Source organism: Salmo trutta, unplaced genomic scaffold (genome assembly GCF_901001165.1).
Source record: "Salmo trutta unplaced genomic scaffold, fSalTru1.1, whole genome shotgun sequence".
NCBI classification, from domain to species: domain Eukaryota; kingdom Metazoa; phylum Chordata; class Actinopteri; order Salmoniformes; family Salmonidae; genus Salmo; species Salmo trutta.
The window spans coordinates 36,196-57,727 of record NW_021822915.1 but is presented as its reverse complement, the minus strand read 5'-3'; the positions used below and the strand labels follow the sequence as shown (position 1 = coordinate 57,727).

Below are 21,532 nucleotides of genomic sequence, written 5' to 3'. Positions count from 1 at the left end.
CACACTCAATCAAACAGACTCTAACCTCTCCTTCAATGGCCAAGACCAGAGAGCTGTGTAAGGACATCAGGGATAAAATTGTAGACCTGCACAAGGCTGGGATGGGCTACAGGACAATAGGCAAGCAGCTTGGTGAGAAGGCAACAACTGTTGGCGCAATTATTAGAAAATGGAAGAAGTTCAAGATGACGGTCAATCACCCTCGGTCTGGGGCTCCATGCAAGATATCACCTCGTGGGGCATCAATGATCATGAGGAAGGTGAGGGATCAGCCCAGAACTACACGGCAGGACCTGGTCAATGACCTGAAGAGAGCTGGGACCACAGTCTCATAGAAAACCATTAGTAACACATTACGCCGTCATGGATTAAAATCCTGCAGCGCACGCAAGGTCCCCCTGCTCAAGCCAGCGCATGTCCAGGCCCGTCTGAAGTTTGCCAATGACCATCTGGATGATCCAGAGGAGGAATGGGAGAAGGTCATGTGGTCTGATGAGACAAAAATAGAGCTTTTTGGTCTAACTCCACTCGCCATGTTTGGAGGAAGAAGAAGGAAGCATACAACCCCAAGAACACCATCCCATGAAGCATGGAGGTGGAAACATCATTCTTTGGGGATGCTTTTCTGCAAAGGGGACAGGACGACTTCACCGTATTGAGGGGAGGATGGATGGGGCCATGTATCGCGAGATCTTGGCCAACAACCTCCTTCCCTTAGTAAGAGCGTTGAAGATGGGTCGTGGCTGGGTCTTTCAGCATGACAACGAAGACAACAACGGGTAAGACAACAACAGCTAATCAGCTAAGACAACACAACAGGTAAAATGGCGATGAATGGGCAGAGAGGGTCAGTTAACTACACACAGGGCCTGAGTTCGGGGCTGGGGCCGACAGATAAACAAAAAATAAACAAAACGGAGTACCGTGACTAACGAACAGTCCAGCAGGCATCAGCTATGTAGCCAAGTTATCATAGGGTCCAGTGAACAGCAATAGATGAAACAGGGAAGCCTCTGGGTAGTCGTTACTACCTAGCAAGCGGGAGACACAGCGTTTAAAGTTAGCAGGCTGGGGCTAGTAGAAGCGCCTGTTGGGGGCACAGCGGATGGAGTTACGTCGGCAGACCAGTCGTGGTGGAAAGGATGGGCTTCGTGTCGACAAAGGGTCCAGGCCAGTTGGCGAAAGAGGTATTGTGGTTGTAGTAATTTTGTTTGCTATCCGGGAGATGCGCCTGGCTCACGGCTAACTGGTGCTAGGTTCGGGACAAGGGCGATAGCCACTATAGCCACTCGGTAGCAGCTAGCTAGCTGCGATGATCCGATGCAAAGGTCCAGAGCTTACGGCAGGAATCCGGTGATGTAGTGGCTTCTAGTCGTGTTAGTGAAGAGTCCGGGAGGCATCAGCTGTGTAGCCGAGTGATCATAGGGTCCACTGAGAGGGCCGGGAGGTTGACCACTCTTTATCACTTTATCACAGTACTACGTCATACCAGACGAATGTCTGACTGCTTGACTGCAAATAACTCAGATACACATTAACACCTGAAATTACCCATGGCATTGATAAGACCTCACTCAGAGATCCACAAAAATAATATAACATTCAAAATGGGTGAATATTTCCTTTAACCATCAATCAACTAACTCCAGATAGCAGTGCATCAGATCTCCCTCTCTGCTCTACTAAACCCTGCTTCCTGTCCCACATAGACTCCTCCTGCTGGGTTCATCTCAGGTCTCTGATGGTTTAGATGTTCTCATAAGGAGGCAGCATCCTTCTATAGATGAGTTGATGAGAAGCCATCTCTAATTCATGTGGAGTGGTTTGTCTGTCTCATTCTTTCTGTCTTCTTAACAGTGAGTCAACATGATCAGAATTCTTATCTCCATCACCATGGGTTACACAGCCTGGGCTGCAGGTATTCAGATCATTGATTTCATCAACTACTAATATCCTCATTTGATAGTTTTTTATGTTTCAGATAAAAATGTTTCTTTATTTGTTGTTTCACCTCTTTGTCTCTGTCTGTCTCTCTCTCTGTCTCTCTCTGTCTGTCTCTCTTTCTTTCTCTCTGTCTTTCTCTCTCTGTCTCGATCTCTTCAGGTTCTTCTCTCAGTAGCCAGGTTTACCAGAGTCCTGCATCCCTGTACAAGAACCAGGGAAAGTTGGCTAAAATGGAGTGTTCACATAGTATATCAAGCTATGATCGCATCCTTTGGTACAAGAAATCCAACTACAGAGAATTTGTGTTTTTAGGATACATGATTGGGAAAACTGGATTTCCTGAGGCTGGATTTGATATAGAAGGAGATGCTAATGCAGGTGGTACCAGCACCTTAACCATCAATCAACTAACTCCAAATAGCAGTGCGGTGTATTACTGTGCTGCTAGTTTACACAGTGCATCAGATCTCCCTCTCTGCTCTACAAAAACCTCCTCCCTGGTGAACTGTAGACTAATCACACCTGTATTAACATCACACTGTATCTGACTCTGATTCAATGCCAAAACACTCGCCAGCTGGTCTAACAGAAAGGGGAGGTTCCCTCTGATATACAGGAGACCATGATACAGTATGGTATGATATCATGTATTTCCTGTAGGTGGAGTTACAACTCAACAAATCCATGTGGACTCACCAGACACAGTACCACAGTAAACTATGGTGTGTAGTAAGGAGTCTGAGAGTTGAAGATCCATGTCCTTTTGAATGATCATCTTGACTCAGTGTTGAACTAAGAATATTTCACTGTTGGATATTTTTCACCTCTGAACGTGAATCTCTTGATAATTCTTGAACACAGATTAGATACCGTCTAAAATAATCTCTAATTCCATATATTTCCTGAATGACTACAGTAGTTATAACAAACAGGTCTCTCTCTCCTCTTCTGTAACAGGTGAACTCCTCTGTTCCAGCGTTCTTCAGTCTCCATCTTCAGTATTTCAGAGTTCCTGAGAAACTGCTGTCCTGTCCTGTTTACACACTCTCCCCAGCTACAACACCATACTGTGGTATCAGCAGGTGGAACACACTCTCCCCAGCTACAACACCATACTGTGGTATCAGCAGGTGGAACACACTCTCCCCAGCTACAACACCTTGTTATGATCTAGTCTCACCACTGATAACAATCAGTCCTAAAAAGTCTTCATCTTAATTGAGTTTACTGCATTTGGGCATGAATCCTTGAAAGAAATATGAGTATCCAGAAGTACTGATAGCACTTGTATAGCCTAAGAAAGTAGCAGAAATGTGCAGAAAGTAGTTTTGAGTGCACTTTATTGAAGGGACATAACAGTCTTGAACGTTTTTGGCAACATAGTGAAACATTCTTATATACTGTACAATGACAAATTCAACTACAAAATACTAGTCTTTTCCCATTTTTTTAACCATTGCCACCCACCCACAAGGTGTATAAATAACAACAATAAATAAGATTATAATAAGATAATAGATACAAAACAAAAAACATGAAGAACATAAATCAATCAACTCAAATTGCACATGTAGGACAGTATGCAAGTACTTGTGCATGCAGTTGTATTTCTCACATGTGCAGCACATAGTATTTGTTTTACATTTCTTCTTTGGGGGGGCTGAATTGGGATCTCCTCCTCTTGCCTGCCCCAGCTGCAGCCTCAGGTGGATCAGGACAAGATTCAGCCCCCTGAACTGCTTTCACAAGCGTTGCAGAGGCTACTGTGCAGGGCAGGCGCTCCCTTCTATGAATGTGTGGGGTTACAAGTGCCTTTCCCAGCTGCTCCAGGAACACCCTCCTCTTGTTCCGCTTATCAGGCATCCAGGTAGGGTTGATCTTGTTCCATATCACAAATGTATTGTATGAGGACACATCCATGATGTTATGGAAGATGACCAGGTCCCAGTGGGCGGTCATTCTCCTGCAGCTGTAAGTTCCAATCACCTTGTCCAGGTTGTCCACACCTCCTTTGTTGTGGTTGTAGTCCAGGGTGATGGCTGGCTTCCTGTCCTCACGATCACTGATCTCAGCCGTTTTGTGCAGTGTGCTCAGGAGGACCACATTCTTGTTCCATTAAATGTCCCAGACCTGCTGGAACCCTGACCTATTCACCGGATGTGCTACCTGTCCCAGACCTGCAGTTTCAACTCTCTAGAGACAGCAGGAGCGGTAGAGATACTCTCAAAGATCGGCTATGAAAAAGCCAACTGACACTTACTCTTGTGTTACTGACTTGTTGCACCCTCGACAACTACTATGATTATTATTATTTGACAATGCTGGTCATTTATGAACATTTGAACATCTAGCCCATGTGCTGTTATAATCTCCACCCGGCACAGCCAGAAGAGGACTTGCCACCCCTCATAGCCTGGTTCCTCTCTAGGTTTCTTCCTAGGTTTTGGCCTTTCTAGCATTGCTTGCTGTTTGTGGTTTTAGGCTGGGTTTCTGTAGAGCACTTTGAGATATCAGCTGATGTAAGAAGGGCTATATAAATACATTTGATTTGATTTGATTCCTCTTTGGGAGGTAAGAAACTAGAGTGGTGGTGGGGGTGAAGGCAAACTTTGATGAGAAGGCCTCTCTCCCCCATGTTGCGAGGAGTGCAGGGGGGAGCTCAGGGCTTGTTCTTTCTAACTGTGCCAACCATGGTGATCTTCCTCTTCAGGAGCTGCTGGCTGAGTTCAATCACTAGCACACATAATCTCAATTTCTCATTGTGTTTGTGTGTGTGTGTGTGTGTGTGTGTGTGTGTGTGTGTGTGTGTGTGTGTGTGTGTGTGTGTGTGTGTGTGTGTGTGTGTGTGTGTGTGTGTGTGTGTGGTTTTTGTGGTGTGTAAATTATTTTATAACTGCCGGGTCAAAAATGACCCTAAGACAATCTTTGTACCTTGGTGGTGTACAGCTTATGAACAAAGGCAATGTTTCACTTTCTAATGTTGGGGTCACTAGGATAAGTCATCAAATTTCAAGTTTAAAAAATATAATTTAGGGGGTTTTCTCTGCTGTTAAACATAGTGGCGGGTCATTGTTGACCCTGAAGACAACACAAGGGTTATATTCACTGTTGTTTCCCAAACTATAAAATGTATTAATATTAATTAGAAATGGTTAAAAACATCTCCCATTCAACTATTTATACCTCTGCTCCAAATATCCCACATGCATCCCTTACAGCCGCTGTAGCCGGGCGGGCACCACTCACTTTCACCTGTTGAGTAAAACATTTCAAAAATCCATTCAGACACCATATTGCCATCCACATCCTGACAATAATCATTAAATTGAAAGTTATCAATTGTGATGATTTCCACAGTTCTATCGATAATTGCTGATCAGCTGTTTTTAGAATCTATTAGATTTAGGTAACAATCCATCAGATTAGTCTACAGGTAATAAAACAAACACTGGCTGTTGTTGACAAGCATATTGTCAAGGCTGTCGAAAGGAGCTGTCACGTCCTGACCAGTATAGGGGTTATTTGTTATTGTAGTTTGGTCAGGACGTGGCAGGGGGTATTTGATTTATATGGTACGGGGTGTGTGTGTACGGGGTGTGTGTGTATGTAGAGGGGTGTTGGATTTATGTATTCCGGGGGTTTTTGGGCACTGTTCTATGTTAGTGTATTTCTATGTTCTGTCTATTCTAGTCTATTTCTATGTTTAGTTTATTGGGGTTGGACCTTCAATTGGAAGCAGCTGGTTATCGTTGCTTCTGATTGAAGGTCCTATAATTAGGAGTTTGTTTTCATGGGTTTTTGTGGGAGAATGTGCTGTGTATAGCTTTGTGCCTTACCGGCATGTTAGTCATCATTGTGTTTTTGTATACGTGATTATTTTGGTTCTCCTTCTTTGCCAATTTTAATAAAAGAAGATGAGTGCACATAACCCCGCTGCGTTTTGGTCCGACAATGATTTTTCTTTATCATCTGACGAAGAAGATTGTGACAGGAGTGGACCAAAGTGCAGCGTGTGTTTCGTTCCACATATTTATTTAATCCGTGAAACTATGCAATACATCAAATAACTGAAATTTACAAAACAACAAACTGTAGAGGAGAAACAACAAACCGCAGAGGAGAAACAAACACTACTCACAAATAATCACCACAAAAACAGGTGGGACAAACATCAGCGTAAATATGTCCTCCAATTAGAGACAACGACGACCAGCTGCCTCTAATTGGAGATCATACCAAACAAAACCAACGTGAGGTGCTTCTGGATATTTTTGGATGTCGTAATTTTTTATTTATTTAAGGAAACTTGAAATAATTTGGACACGGGTTGTGCACGACTCATTGGGGTTTATTATTTTTATTTCTTTTGATGTTGTGTTTGAAAATGGTTTAATACACATATGGAACCTTATGTATGTTGCCTTGGTGGAGTCATTGATTGTTTCCATTTAATTTAATGCATGGGATAGTTTACCCTGATTCAATAACAGAAACCTATAATCATTTCATCTGAAGTTAATACCCTATTGTCATAACCTTAGAATTCCTATTGTAAACTTATTGGCGATGTCCTTCTCACCTAACATCCCATGCTGTTGAGATACTCTACATAAGTTAATATTGTGAGAGTCATATTCGAGCCTGGTGAGAGGGTTACAATAGAAAATAAGAACTTACTATGGTCAGGACGTGACACATATATTCAGTTCATATACACTAACGTTCAAAAGTTTAGGGTCACTTAAAAATGTTCTTCTTTTTGAAAGAAAAGCTATTTTTTTGTCCATTAAAATAACATCAAATTGATCCGAAATACAGTGTAGACATTGTTAATGTTGTAAATGACTATTGTAGCTGGAAACGGCTGAGTTTTTATGGAATATCTACACAGGCTTACAGAGGCCCATTATCAGCAACCATCACTCCTATGTTCCAATGGCACGGTGTGCCAACTAATCCAAGTTGATCATTTTAAAAGGCTAATTGATCATTAGAAAACCCTTTTGCAATTATGTTAGCACAGCTGAAAACTGTTGTTCTGATTAAAGAAGCAATAAAACTGGCCTTCTTTAGACTAGTTGAGTATCTGGAGCATCAGCATTTGTGGGTTCGATTACAGGCTCAAAATGTCCAGAAACAAAGGACTTTCTTCTGAAACTCGTCAGTCTATTCTTGATATGAGAAATGAAGGCTATTTCATGTGAGAAATTGCCAAGAAACGGAACATCTCGTACAACGCTGTGTACTAATCCCGTCACAGAAAAGAGCAAACTGGCTCTAACAAGAATAGAAAGAGGAGTGGGAGGATGCCCCGGTGCACAACTTAGCAAGAGGACAAGTACATAAGAGTGTCTAGTTTGACACAAGTAATTAACTGGCAGCTTTATTAAATAGTACCCGCAAAACACCAGTCTCATTGTCAACAGTGAAGAGGCGATTCCAGGATGCTGGCCTTCTAGGCAGAGTTCCTCTGTCCAGTGTCTGTGTTCTTTTGCCCATCTTAATATTTTGTTTTTATTGGCCAGTCTGAGATATGGCTTTTTCTTTGCAACTCTGCATGTCCATGCTTCAGGTCCTGACCTACAGGCAGTTAGATTCAGGTATGACATTTCAGGCGAAAATTAAAAAAAATGTCAGATCCTTAAGTTATTGCATAGGACAAAACACGTATAACATCTCCAAAGCCTGTGTTAACTTCAGACCTTAAATCCCAAAACCCCATTATTTTCCCCCTTCATTTCTCCCATAGCAACGGTCAATGAACCAGAGGTAGAAAATGCTGACTAATTTCCGTGTTTTAGGACTACAAGCTGGCGAGCTCTATAGGATAGAATATAATATGTAAAGAGCTGATGGTCTCATCATGGACTGTAGGGGGACCTCTAACTTTAATAATGTGAATGTCTCTACAGTCTGAACCACTAATTAGCATGATGTATTCAGATCATCAGTCCCTCCCACTTCACTGACATGTTGAATATGGTGGAACCTGCCGTGGTCTACTGATTGTCATCTATTCATCTATGTGACACTCCTCTTGTTTTATATACATTGATACCAGACTCTTTCCAGCACTCTCACATATAACGTGATCAAACATGTTCACATTTCTCTTCACTGTTACTGTCTCACTGCACTGTGCTGCAGGTAAAGTTTCATAATGTTTCATTTATTTAACCAGGAAAGTTAAGAACAAAATTCTTATTTAAAATGACAGAATCTCTAGTTGTAAATATTGATGTTTCCAAGCATATGTTCACTTCACCTGAGTCTTGATGTATTCAGGTCTAACTGTACCTAACTCTATTGATTTCATTCTCACTGTATCCTTACAGGTCTTGTTGAGGGGAGTGAAGTCACTCAGATACCCACCATACTCTGGGGACTGAAAGACAGTGTTGTTCTGATGAACTGCAGTCACACTAAGGGAGCTAACTACAACCAGATGTACTGGTACAGACAGCTTCCAGGAGAGGGAATGAAGCAGGTAGTTTACACAAGTAGTTATAACAAACCAGACTATGGAGACTTCAGTGAAGACAAATATCCAATTGTTAAGGCTGTAGCTGAGAGTGGATCTTTCACAGTGAAGAAGTTGGAGACAGGAGACAGCGGCATGTACTTCTGTGCTGTGAGTGAACACAGTGATACAGACAACAAGTACAGCTGTACAAAAACCCCAGTATTTCAACAGGATGTAATATAATATGTAAAGAGATGGTCTCATCACATACTGTAGGGAGACCTCTAACTCTAGTTCTCCTAATGTCTGATGGTTTCATTGTCTTCATCATGTAATCAGTCATGTTCACAGTGAGGTCCTATGAGCAAGCTTTACAGTACAGGCTTCCTGACACTCCCTCTAACACTGTCACTATCCACCACCCTGAAGGAAACATGATACTACTACAGCCAATCTCCTTTCACCTCAGAGCTTCATCCAGGAGACACTCATATCACATCCTCATCCTCGTCTTCCTCAGCATATTCAACATCCTCATCATCATGTTCAGAGTTCTGATTCACCTGGCAGCTCCACCACTCTGGGTGACAGGTATTAAATCACGATGAGAAGCCTAACGATACTACAAATGTCATCAAACTGAATAAAATATCCTTTCTCTCACTCCTTCTCTCTCACCTTCACTCTCTTTCTTTCTCTCTCTTTCTCACCTTATCTCCTCTCTCTCCATCTCTCCTCTCTTTCTCAGTCACCTTCTCTCCCTCTCTCTCCCTCTCTCCTCTCTCCTCTCTCCCTCTCTCCCTCTCTCCCTCTCTCCCTCTCTCTCCTCTCTCCTCTCTCCTCTCTCTCCTCTCTCCCTCTCTCCTCTCTCTCCTCTCTCCTCTCTCTCTGTCCACAGGGCAGTTGTTTAGTAGCATGGTTCATCAGAGGCCTGTGGCACTAACAGAAGGACCTGGAGGAATCGTTCAACTCACCTGCAGCCATACTATCCCTAACTACTACATGATACTATGGTACAAACAGTCAGCAGGAGACACTGCTATGAAACTCATTGGTTATGCATATACCAAGTCAATAACCATGGAGAAATCGTTTGAAAAGCACTTCAATGTGAGTGGAGACGGTGGGAAAGAGGCTTATCTTCATCTAGTGGGTCTGAGAGGACCTGAACACAGTGCAGTTTATTACTGTGCAGCCAGCCAACACAGTGATGTAGAGTTCCTCCTGTTCTCTACTAAAACCCTGTCTGATGGTAATATTAGACCACGGCTCAGAACACCTGCATCTGAGGTTTGACTTTGACTCAGTGCCAATGAATAAACACAGATGGATGATGGCATAAGCAAGGTGATATCTGTCCTAGTACAGTATACCAGTATTTACAGTTTAGAGTCATCACTCATTAACATACATTATGCAATGTTACAATGTGGTATTAAATTACTCCCCCCTGGATAGATGTGATTCACATGACTACTCTCTCTATCGCCCCTCTTTCTCTCTCTCCCTCTCTCTCACTCCCTCTCTCTCGCTCTCTCTCTCTACCTCTCTCCCCTCTCTCTCTCTACCTCTCTCCCCTCTCTCTCTCCTTTACTGTTCTGTCCTGAAGTCAGTGCAGTGTATTACTGATCTGACCTGAAGTCAGTGCAGTGTATTACTGTTCTGACCTGAAGTCAGTGCAGTGTATTACTGTTCTGTCCTGAAGTCAACTCAGTAATGTAGCACATGGAGGAAGTTGATATCAATCCTCTATACCAAATAATGTGGTTGTTGTTGTATTGAAGAAACAGTTCAGGTATTTCTACAAATTACATCCTATTTCTACTTCTGACCTGAAGTCAACACAGTGATGTAGATACCCTTCTCTCTTCTACAAAACCCCCTTCTGATCCTTTACTCCATAACTGCAGTGTACATCAACACCCAGCACACCTGCTATCCACCACTGTAGATGTCTGAGCACATGGAGGAAGTTGATATCAAACCTCTTTACCAAATCATGTGTTTAATGTTGTTATCTTGAAGAAACAGTTCAGGTATTTCTTAAAATTATATCCTATTTCTAGTGTGATGACTGCAGAATCTATAACACAGATCAAATCTAAAGACTAAAAAAGACAAATACTTTCAATGATGTAGATACCGGTATGTTCCACAATACACCTTTAAGTTGAACAGGAGACCTGTAGGTGAACAAGGGATCTGCTTGAATATCAACACAAGTTCTGACGTCAAAGTGATGTCATTTCCTTCCCCTCCGGCAGCTCAGTTCAGCTCCCCTTCTCTATTGACTTATTCTCCTCTCCCCCCTATGGGCTCTGGTCTAAAGTAGTGCACTAGAAAGGGAATAGGGTGCCATTTGGGACGCTGACATACATTTGACACTCCCACTAGATGACATCACATCTCTGACTATCTGAAAACCCTTTCTCCTTGTCCATGTGACTCTTCTCTCCAGAACCATCAACATGATCAAGCTTCTCATACATGTAGCAACTCTACCACTATGGGTGACAGGTACTAAATCCCTCATGAAAGATAGATTTACTACTGAAATATATTGCTGTCTATATGCTGAGTAATTTTGTATATTTCATATTGTCTGTTTTCATCCACAGGGCTGTCACAAACAGACAAAGTTCACCAGACTCCTACTGCAATACTAAAAGGACCTGAAGATAAAGTTCAACTCACCTGCAGACACACTGATCCAAATTACTACATGATACTGTGGTACCAACAGTCAGCCCAAAACACTGCTCTGAAACTCATTGGGTATGTGAGATACACCATTCCAACGGTGGAAGATTCCTTTAAAGGGCGTTTTAATGTCAGTGGAGATGCTGCAGCTAATAAAATGGCGTATCTACATTTTCCCAAACTGACAGAAGCTGAAGACAGTGCAGTGTATTTCTGTGCTGCTAGTGAAGCACAGTGTTTCACTATACCCTCTCTCCTCTACAAAAACCCTCTCTGATCCTCTCATATAATACTGACTACAGCTCTATACACCTGCACCTGTCTTCAACCACTTCAACAACACTTTGCTATGAAACATTTGATATCAAACAGATGGTAATGATACTGTTATAAGTGGCTAGTTTAGATGGTTTAGGTGCACTTCCTCAGTTCTCCACCAGGAGGGAGTGTTTCTCAACACACATTTAGAAGATTCTGTATAGTGCCACTTTATGGCCCTGGTCATTTGGGATTCAGATGTTTCTAAATGTGTGTGGGACAGTATGGGTGCCTGGGCCAGGGAATGTGGCATGGGAGGGCCCTTGGGGGCCTGGTCCTGGAGACCCTCTGTCTCCATATGTGTAGACCATGTATCTGATGCTGTCTGGACAAAAAGAGTACGGAGTGTCATACTTTTTCTGTCCAGACATCATCAGACACAAGGGCTACATACTGTATTGAGTGACTGATTATGGGTGAATGAGTGTGTGTGTATATATCTATGTGTGTATGTGAAGAGTGTCAGTATCAGTGTGTCTGGCTGAGTGGTAGAGACCTGAGGATGGCTGAGTGGTAGAGACCTGAGGATCGCTGAGTGGTGGAGACCTGAGGATGGCTGAGTGGTGGATACCTGAGGATGGCTGAGTGGTAGAGACCTGAGGATGGCTGGGATAGCTTAGTCACCAGGCATACCACTGACAAACTGAGCTACAAAACTCTGCCCAGAGACAGGAGACGCCTCAATCCACTTTCTGAAGGCTTTAGAGAGCCAATGGAAGCCTTAGAAAGTGCTACGTAAAAGCACAGATACTGTAGTTTCGATAGAGAACCAAAAGAAGAACTACAAATTCTCAGACAGGCCACTTCCTGCTTGGAATTTTCTCAGGTTTCTGCCTGCCATATGAGTTCTGTTATACTCACAGACACCATTCAAACAGTTGTAGAAACTTCTGAGGGTTTTTTCTATCCAAATCTACAAATAATATGCATATTCTCGTTTCTGGGCAAGAGTAGTAACCGGTTTAAATCGGGTATGTTTTTCATCCGGCCGTGAAAATACTGCCCCCTATCCTAGACAGGTTAACGAGAGTCTTGTCTTTAAAATGGTGTAAATAGTCGTATGTTTGAAAAAATGTTATCATTTTTGAGGTTTTTGTATTTTGCGCCACGTTCTTCCATTGGATATTGCGAGGCGTTCCGCTAGCGGAACCCCTAGATGTAAGAAGTTAACCTGTTAGGGTATAGGGGGCAGTATTGAGAATTTTTTTGAAAAAATATGTGCCCATTATTTATTCATGTTCTGGTTAAAAAAGGCCCTAATGATTTATGCGATACAACGTTTGACATGTTTGAACGAACGGAAATATATTTTTTCCGTTCGGGAAGTGAAGTGAAGTCCGGCTGGCTTAGATCATGTGCTACAACACGGAGGTTTTTGGACATAAATGATGAGCTTTTTTGAACAAAACTACATTCGTTATGGACCTGGGATTCTTTGGAAGTGACATCTGATGAAGAGAATCAAAGGTAATGGATTATTTACATAGTATTTTCGATTTTAGATCTCTCCAACATGGCGGTTAGTCTGTATCGCAATGCGTATTTTTCTTGCGCAGTGCTCAGATTATTGCAAAGTGTGATTTCCCAGTAAGGTTAATTTTAAATCTGGCAAGTCCATTGCGTTCAAGAGATGTAAATCTATAATTCTTTGATTGACATTATAATATTTTACCAATGTTTTCTAATATTAATTAATTATTTTGTTCGCATGACTTGACTGCCGGTATTGGAGGGAAACGATTTCCTGAACATCAACGCCATAGTAAAACGCTGTTTTTATATATAAATATGAACTTGATAGAACTAAAAATGCATGCATTGTCTAACATAATGTCCTAGGAGTGTCATCTGATGGAGATTGTAAAAGGTTAGTGCATAATTTTAGCTGATTTTATGGTTTTGGTGACGCCTGTCTTTGAATCGACAATGCATTACACACAGCTATTGTCAATGTACTCTCCTAACATAACCTAACTTCATGCTTTCCCCGTAAAACCTTTTTGAAATCGGACAACGTGGTTAGATTAAGGAGATGTTTATCTTTCAAAGGGTGTAAGTTAGTTGTATGTTTGAGAAATTTAAATTTTGACATTTATTTGGTTTCAAATTTGCCGCTCTTGAAATGCACCTGCTGTTGATAGGGTGCGCCACGGGTGGCACGCTAACGTCCCACATAGCCCAGAGAGGTTAACCTGTCTAGGATAGGGGGCAGTATTTGCACGGCCGGATAAAAAACGTACCCGATTTAATCTGGTTACTCCTCCTGCCCAGTAAATAGAATATGCCTATAATTGTTTGATTTGGATAGGAAACACCCTAAAGTTTCTAAAACTGTTTGAATGGTGTCTGTGAGTATAACAGAACTCATATGGCAGTCAAAACCCTGAGACAAATCCTGACAGGAAACTGAAATCTCATGTGTGGATATCACTTCAAACATTTGCCATTGAAACACACAGGGGGTTATGAATCATTTAGCACTTCCTATGGCTTCCACTACATGTCCCCAGTCTTTACAAAGTGGTTTGAGTCCTCTATGGTAGAAACTGACCCAAAGAGAGGCTGTTGATATTGGTCACAGGGGATGGGCCATTACCATTGTGACGTCGGCGCCCATGGCTACTCTCCCTTTTCGAAACGTTTTGAAAGACAATGCAACCGTCCCCATGGAATCTTATTGGAGCTCTAGTTGAAAAACGGCCAAAAGATTTATGTTATACAACGTTTGACATGTTTGAACGAACTTAAATATATTTTTTTTGCTCATTCCTGACGACAAGTCCGACGCACACGTTACATTTTCAGTAGCCTTCGGAGCGCGCTAACACTATTGGGACATAAATTATTAACTTTTTCGAACAAAACTACATTTGTTATGGACCTGGTATTCCTAGAAGTGCCTTCTGATAAAGATAATCAAAGGTAAGGGATTATTTACAATAGTATTTTTGATGGTTGATCGTTCCAAGATGGCTCAAAACATGTATAGCCTAGACTATTTTTCATACCACGTCGTTTATTGCAAAGTGTGATTTCCCAGTAAAGTTATTTTTAAATCTGGCAAAGCGATGGCATACAAGACATGTTAATATATAAGTCTTTGAATGACAATATTTCATTTTAACAATGTTTTCGAATAGTAATTTTGTAAATTGTAGCGCTAATTCACCGGAAGCATTTGAGGGAAAAGATTTTCTGAACGTCACGCGCCGATGTAAAATGCTGTTTTTATATATAAATATGAACTTTATCGAACACAAAATGCATGTATTGTGTAACATGATGTCCTAGGAGTGTCATCTCATGAAGGTTGTCAAAGGTTAATGCTGCATTTAGCTGTGTTTTGGGTATTTGTGATGCATCTAGTTGCTTTGAAAATGGCTGTGTGATTATTTCTGGCTGGGTACTCTGCTGACATAATCTAATGTTTTGCTTTTGCTGTAAAGCCTTTTTGAAATCGGACAACGTGGTTCGATTCAGGAGAGGTGTATCTATAAAACGGTGTAAAATAGTCATATGTTTGAGAAATTGAAGTTATAGCATTTATGAGGTTTTGCATTTCGCGCGACGCGATTCCACTGGCTGTTGATTAGGGTGGGAAGCAAGCGTCCCACTGGCCCAGAGAGGTTAAAGTTAGCAGGCTGGGGCTAGTAGAAGCGCCTGCTCCGACGTCCAGCAAAGGTCTGTTCGGGGCACAGCGGATGGAGTTACGTCGGCAGACCAGTCGTGGTGGAACGGCGGGGCTTCGTGTCGACAAAGGGTCCAGGCCAGTTGGAGAAAGAGGTATTGTGGTTGTAGTAATTTTGTTTGCTAGCCGGGAGATGCGCTTTGCTCACGGCTAACTTGTCCTAGGTTCAGGAAAATAGCCACTATAGCCACTCGGTAGCAGCTAGTTAGCAGCGATGATCCGATGCAAAGGTCCAGAGCTTACGGCAAGAATCCGGTGATGTAGTGGCTTCTAGTCGTGTTAGTGAAGAGTCCGGGAGGCATCAGCTGTGTAGCTGAGTAATCACTGAGCGGGCCGGGAGGTGGGCCACTCTTTATCACTTTATCACAGTACTACGTCATACCGGACGAATGTCTGCCTGCTTGACTGCAAATAACTCAGATACACATTAAAACATGAAATGACCCATGGCATTGATAAGACCTCACTCAGAGGTCCACAAAAATAATATAACATTCAAAATGGGTGAATATTTCCTTTAACCATCAATCAACTAACTCCAGATAGCAGTGCATCAGATCTCCCTCTCTGCTCTACTAAACCCTGCTTCCTGTCCCACATAGACTCCTCCAGCAGGGTTCATCTCAGGTCTCTGATGTTTTAGATGTTCTCATAAGGAGGCAGCATCCCTCTATAAGATCACTGAGATGAGTTGATTAGAAGCCACCTGTAATTCATGTGGAGTGGTTTGTCTGTCTCATTCTATCTGTCTTCTTAACAGTGAGTCAACATGATCAGAATTCTTATCTCCATCACCATGGGTTACACAGCCTGGGCTGCAGGTATTCAGGTCATTGATTTCATCAACTACTAATATCCTCATTTGATTTTTTTTAGATGTTTCAAGTCAATATCTTTCTTTATATGTTGTTTCACCTCTTTCTGTCTCTCTCTCTCTTTCTTTCTCTCTCTCTGTCTCTTTCTCCAGGTTCTTCTCTCAGTAACCAGGTTTACCAGAATCCTGCATCCCTGTACAAGAACCAGGGAAAGTTGGCTAAGATGGAGTGTTCACATAGTATATCAGGCTATGATCGCATCCTCTGGTACAAGCAATCCAACTACAGAGAATTTGTGTTTTTAGGATACCTGAATGGGAAAATTGGATTTCCAGAGGCTGGATTTGATATAGAAGGAGATGCTAATGCAGGTGGTACCAGCACCTTAACCATCAATCAACTAACTCCAAATAGCAGTGCTGTGTATTACTGTGCTGCTAGTTTACACAGTGCATCAGATCTCCCTCTCTGCTCTACAAAAACCTCCTCCCTGGTGTACTGTAGACTAATCACACCTGTATTAACATCACACTGTATCTGACTCTGATTCAATGCCAAAACACTCACCAGCTGGTCTAATAGAAAGGGGAGGTTCCCTCTGATATACAGAAGACCATGATACAGTATGGTATGATATCATGTCTTTCCTGTAGGTGGAGTTACAGCTCAACAAATCCATGTGGACTCACCAGACACAGTACAACAGTAAACTATGATGTGTAGTAAGGAGTCTGAGAGTTGAAGATCCATTTCCTTTTGAATGTTCATCTTGACTCAGTGTTGAACTAAGAATCTTTCACTGTTGGATATTTTTCACCTCTGAACATAAATGTCTTCATTATTCTTGATCACAGATTAGATACCATTGAAAAAAATCTATAATTCCATATATTTCCTGAATGACTACAGTAGTTATAACAAAAAGGTCTCTCTCTCCTCTTCTGTAACAGGTGAACTCCTCTGTTCCAGCGTTCTTCAGTCTCCATCTTCAGTATTTCAGAGTTCTGGAGAAACTGCTGTCCTGTCCTGTTTACACACTCTCCCCAGCTACAACACCATACTGTGGTATCAGCAGGTGGAACACACTCTCCCCAGCTACAACACCATACTGTGGTATCAGCAGGTGGAACACACTCTCCCCAGCTACAACACCATACTGTGGTATCAGCAGGTGGAACACACTCTCCCCAGCTACAACACCATACTGTGATATCAGCAGGTGGAACACACTCTCCCCAGCTACAACACCATACTGTGGTATCAGCAGGTGGAACACACTCTCCCCAGCTACAACACCATACTGTGGTATCAGCAGGTGAAGCTGCTCTGATATATCTACCATGATGGGGTATAGCTAGAGACTGAATCTGCTCTGATATATCTACCATGATGGGGTAAACCTAGAGACTGAAGCTGCTCTGATATATCTACCATGATGGGGTAGACCTAGAGATTGAAGCTGCTCTGATATATCTACCATGATGGGGTAGACCTAGAGATTGAAGCTGCTCTGATATATCTACCATGATGGGGTAGACCTAGAGATTGAAGCTGCTCTGAAATCCCAGCTAGCAACGATGAATCACCACAAGTACATCGGGCCGTGTCCGTTTACCGGAATTCAGCCTTACTTTGCCGGAATCTTACCAGAATCCCCACAGAAGCGACCTGAAGCAAATGTATACAAAATTACCCGATTTCTTCATTTTAAATATGACTTTTACACATTTGACACATAGAAATTATACATATCCACATAAAAACATTTTGTCTCGGAGTAAACACCATACACCTGTTGACCGTGTCAGCCTGCATGCAATTGGCCTGCCACAGGAGTCTCTACAGCGTGATGGGACAAGGACATCCCTGCCGGCCAAACCCTCCCCTAACTCAGACGACGCTGAGCCAATTGTGCTTCGCCTCATGGGTCTCCCGGTGGCATCCGGCACGGGTCTCGAAGCAGCATCTGTAGCAACACAGTTTGCACTACGATGCAGTGTCTTAGACCGCTGCACCACTCAGGAGGCTCCATCCACAAAGTTCTAAATGCTTATCAATTGCCTTGCACAATGTATCAAAATACTAAAATACTACACAGGACTCTTAAAGAATTTCATTTAAATGTTAAATGTATTTTTTGATCACAGAAACATTGATAAAATATGGATAAATAAATATTGAAATGTTAATTATATAAAGCAGCCCGTGTAATCATCTGCCAGAGAGTAGCCACATTGGCCCGTGCCCCAAGTAATACATTTGTCCAGATAACTCTCATCGGAATCGGCCCGAGTTCAATCCCCGCATCCTCGCCATAAGTAATACTGCTGAAGGCGGCCCAGACTCGGGCCACATGACGTCGGCCGAGTCTGACTCTCGGCTGGAATCGGCCAAGATCCACTGTGATAGCTGGGATATGTACCATGATGGGGTATACATAAGCATGAATTTCATCAACAAGAAGTACAACATTACACGTAATAAACTTGATATCTGTATTATTGTGTAGCTTTGGAATCGTGACATTACATACTTTCGAGGAAAATAGGAAAGTTTCTTGACTCATATCCTGACTTTGAGAAGGGATTGCGTGATGGTTAGTTTAACAACCGCGTGACGCAGCATGACAACATGAAAGCGATTGGTCGATAGTATGCTGGGTGGGGCGTTTGGTACACCAATTGGATTCCTATCTCCTTTCTCTTATATCTTTGGCAACGCTGTTTCAGCTGTTATGCTTGTTTTAGATGATGTGTTAAATTGCCTAGATCATAAAAATCATTGTGCTGCCATATTTCTAGACCTTTCCAAGGAATTCAACACCATTGAACATTCCCTACTCATTCAACAATTGTCTGAAATGGGCCTGGACAATAAGTCTTGCAAATGGTTTAAGAGCTTTCTGACAGACAGGACACAATGTGTGCGTTCTGATGGTGTCGAGTCTAGTTTCCTCGATTTTAGGTGTACCACAGGGGTCAGTGTTGGGACCAGTTCTCTTTACTATTCATATTAATAATATTGGTCTTTGTATATAATCCCTTCATATTAATCTGTATGCAGATGGTATGGTTATGATGCCATAGCACTGATTGTTGATTATGGCTAGGTGTCCCGCTAGAGGGACAAAGCCGACCACATCCGGTGAAATTGGAGGCGCGCAATTCAAATAAATATTCGTAATATTAAACATTCATGAACATACAAGTGTCTTATATCATTTAAAAGCTTAACTTCCTGTTAATCTAACTGCGTTGTCAGATTCCAAAAAGGCTTTACGGCGAAAGCATACCATACGATTGGTATGCTTTTGTGAAGCCAGCAGAGGCTTAACAAAATCACAAATAGCGATGAAATAAATCACTTTCCTTTGAAGATCTTCCTCTGTTTGCAATCCCAAGGATCCCAGCTACAACATGAATGGTCGTTTTGTTCAATAAAATCCTTCTTTATATCCCAGAAAGTCAGTTTAGTTGGTGCCATTGATTTCAGTAATCCACACATTCAACAGGCAAACAAAGGAATCCAAAAAGCAAGCGCTAAACTTTGTCCAAACAAGTCAAACAATGTTTTTATTTAATCCTCAGGTACTCTAAAATGTAAATAAACTATAATATTTCACACGGAAAGAAGTATGTTCAATAGGAAACGCAAATTCATATGCGCACGCCATCTGCCTCGCATGCCGAAAGACTGATTTGCTTCAGGTGGTAACCTAAGAAAAACTCCAAATACTTGTTCGTTTTTCAAAAAAGAAGCCTGAAACCTTGAATAAAGACTGTTGACATATAGTGGAAGCCATATAGTGGAAGCAATCTGGATGACAGACATGCATAGAAACAATAGGTTTACATAATAAGAGCCTGGGAGCTCAAACAAATCATAATTTCTGGTCGTATTATCTTCAGATGTTCGCCTGCCATATCAATTCTGTTATAATCTCAGACATTATTTTAACAGTTTTAGAAACTTCAAAGTGTTTTCTATTCAAGGTTACCAATTATGTGCATATCCTGGCTTCTGAGCTTGAGTAACAGGCAGACTACTTTGGGCACGTCAGTCAGGCAGAAATTCAGGAAACTACAGCCTTGCCCAGAGAGGTTTTAAATTATTGCACAGAACAAAACGTATAAGATCTCCAAAGCCTGTGTTAACTTGTGACCTTATATCCCAAAACCCCATTATTTTCCCCCTTCATTTCTCCCATAGCAACAGTCAACGAACCAGAGGTAGAAAATGCTGACTCATTTCCGTGTTTTAGGACTACAAGCTGGCGAGCTCTATAGGATAGAATATAATATGTAAAGAGCTGATGGTCTCATCATGGACTGTAGGGGGACCTCTAACTTTAATAATGTGAATGTCTCTACAGTCTGAACCACTAATTAGCATGATGTACTCAGATCATCAGTCCCTCCCACTTCACTGACATGTTGAATATGGTGGAACCTGCCGTGGTCTACTGATTGTCATCTATTCATCTATGTGACACTCCTCTTGTTTTATATACATTGATACCAGACTCTTTCCAGCACTCTCACATATAACGTGATCAAACATGTTCACATTTCTCTTCACTGTTACTGTCTCACTGCTCTGTGCTGCAGGTACAGTTTCATAATGTTTCATTTATTTAACCAGGAAAGTTAAGAACAAAATTCTTATTTACAATGACGGTCTTCTCTAGTTATATATTGATATTTCCAAGCATATGTTCACTTCACCTGAGTCTTGATGTATTCAGGTCTAACTGTACCTAACTCTATTGATTTTATTCTCACTGTATCCTTACAGGTCTTGTTGAGGGGAGTGAAGTCACTCAGATACCCACCATACTCTGGGGACTGAAAGGAAGTGATACTCCGATGAACTGCAGTCACACTAAGGGATCTACCTACTTCCAGATGTACTGGTACAGACAGCTTCCAGGAGAGGGAATGAAACAGGTAGCCTTCACTATTCCCAATTCCAAACCTGAGTATTCAGGGGATTTCAGTGAAGACAAATTCTCAGCCAAGAAGACTGTAGTTGAGAGTGGATCTTTCACAGTGAAGAAGTTGGAGGCAGGAGACAGTGGCATGTACTTCTGTGCTGTGAGTGAACACAGTGATACAGACAACAAGTACAGCTGTACAAAAACCCCAGTATTTCAACAGGATGTAATATAATATGTAAAGAGATGGTCTCATCACATACTGTAGGGGGACCTCTAACTCTAGTTCTTCTAATGTCTCTAGTTATTTCCCTTTTAGCCTGCCCCTCTCTTTATACTCTCTCCTCTCTCTCCTGTCTCTCTCTACCCCACCCCCCCCCCCCCTTTATACTCTCTCCTCTCTCTCCTGTCTCTCTCTACCCCACCCCCCTCTCTTTATTCTCTCTCCTCTCTCTCCTGTCTCTCTCTACCCCACCCCCCTTCTCTCTCTCTCTCTCTCTCTCTCTCTCTCTCTTTCTCTCTCTCTCTCTCTCTCTCTCTCTCTCTCTGTCCAGTAGAGAGTCAGTCATCATGACCAGAGCTTTCATCACGTTCATACTCTCACTGTTCAGGATAACAGCTAATAATAACATGTCTGTAGAATGTATGTACATCCTGAAAACACTAGCAAC

General features: G+C 42.1%; 1 long non-coding RNA gene across 1 annotated transcript; it reads left to right on the top strand.

Annotated features, from left to right (window-relative positions):
• The first annotated feature begins 10,747 nt into the window (after positions 1–10,747).
• On the top strand, positions 10,748–11,075 carry LOC115187175 (uncharacterized). The gene is made up of 2 exons (XR_003875920.1): positions 10,748–10,924; positions 11,026–11,075. It is a non-coding gene; the product is annotated as an uncharacterized LOC115187175 (long non-coding RNA).
• The last annotated feature ends 10,457 nt before the right edge of the window (positions 11,076–21,532 follow it).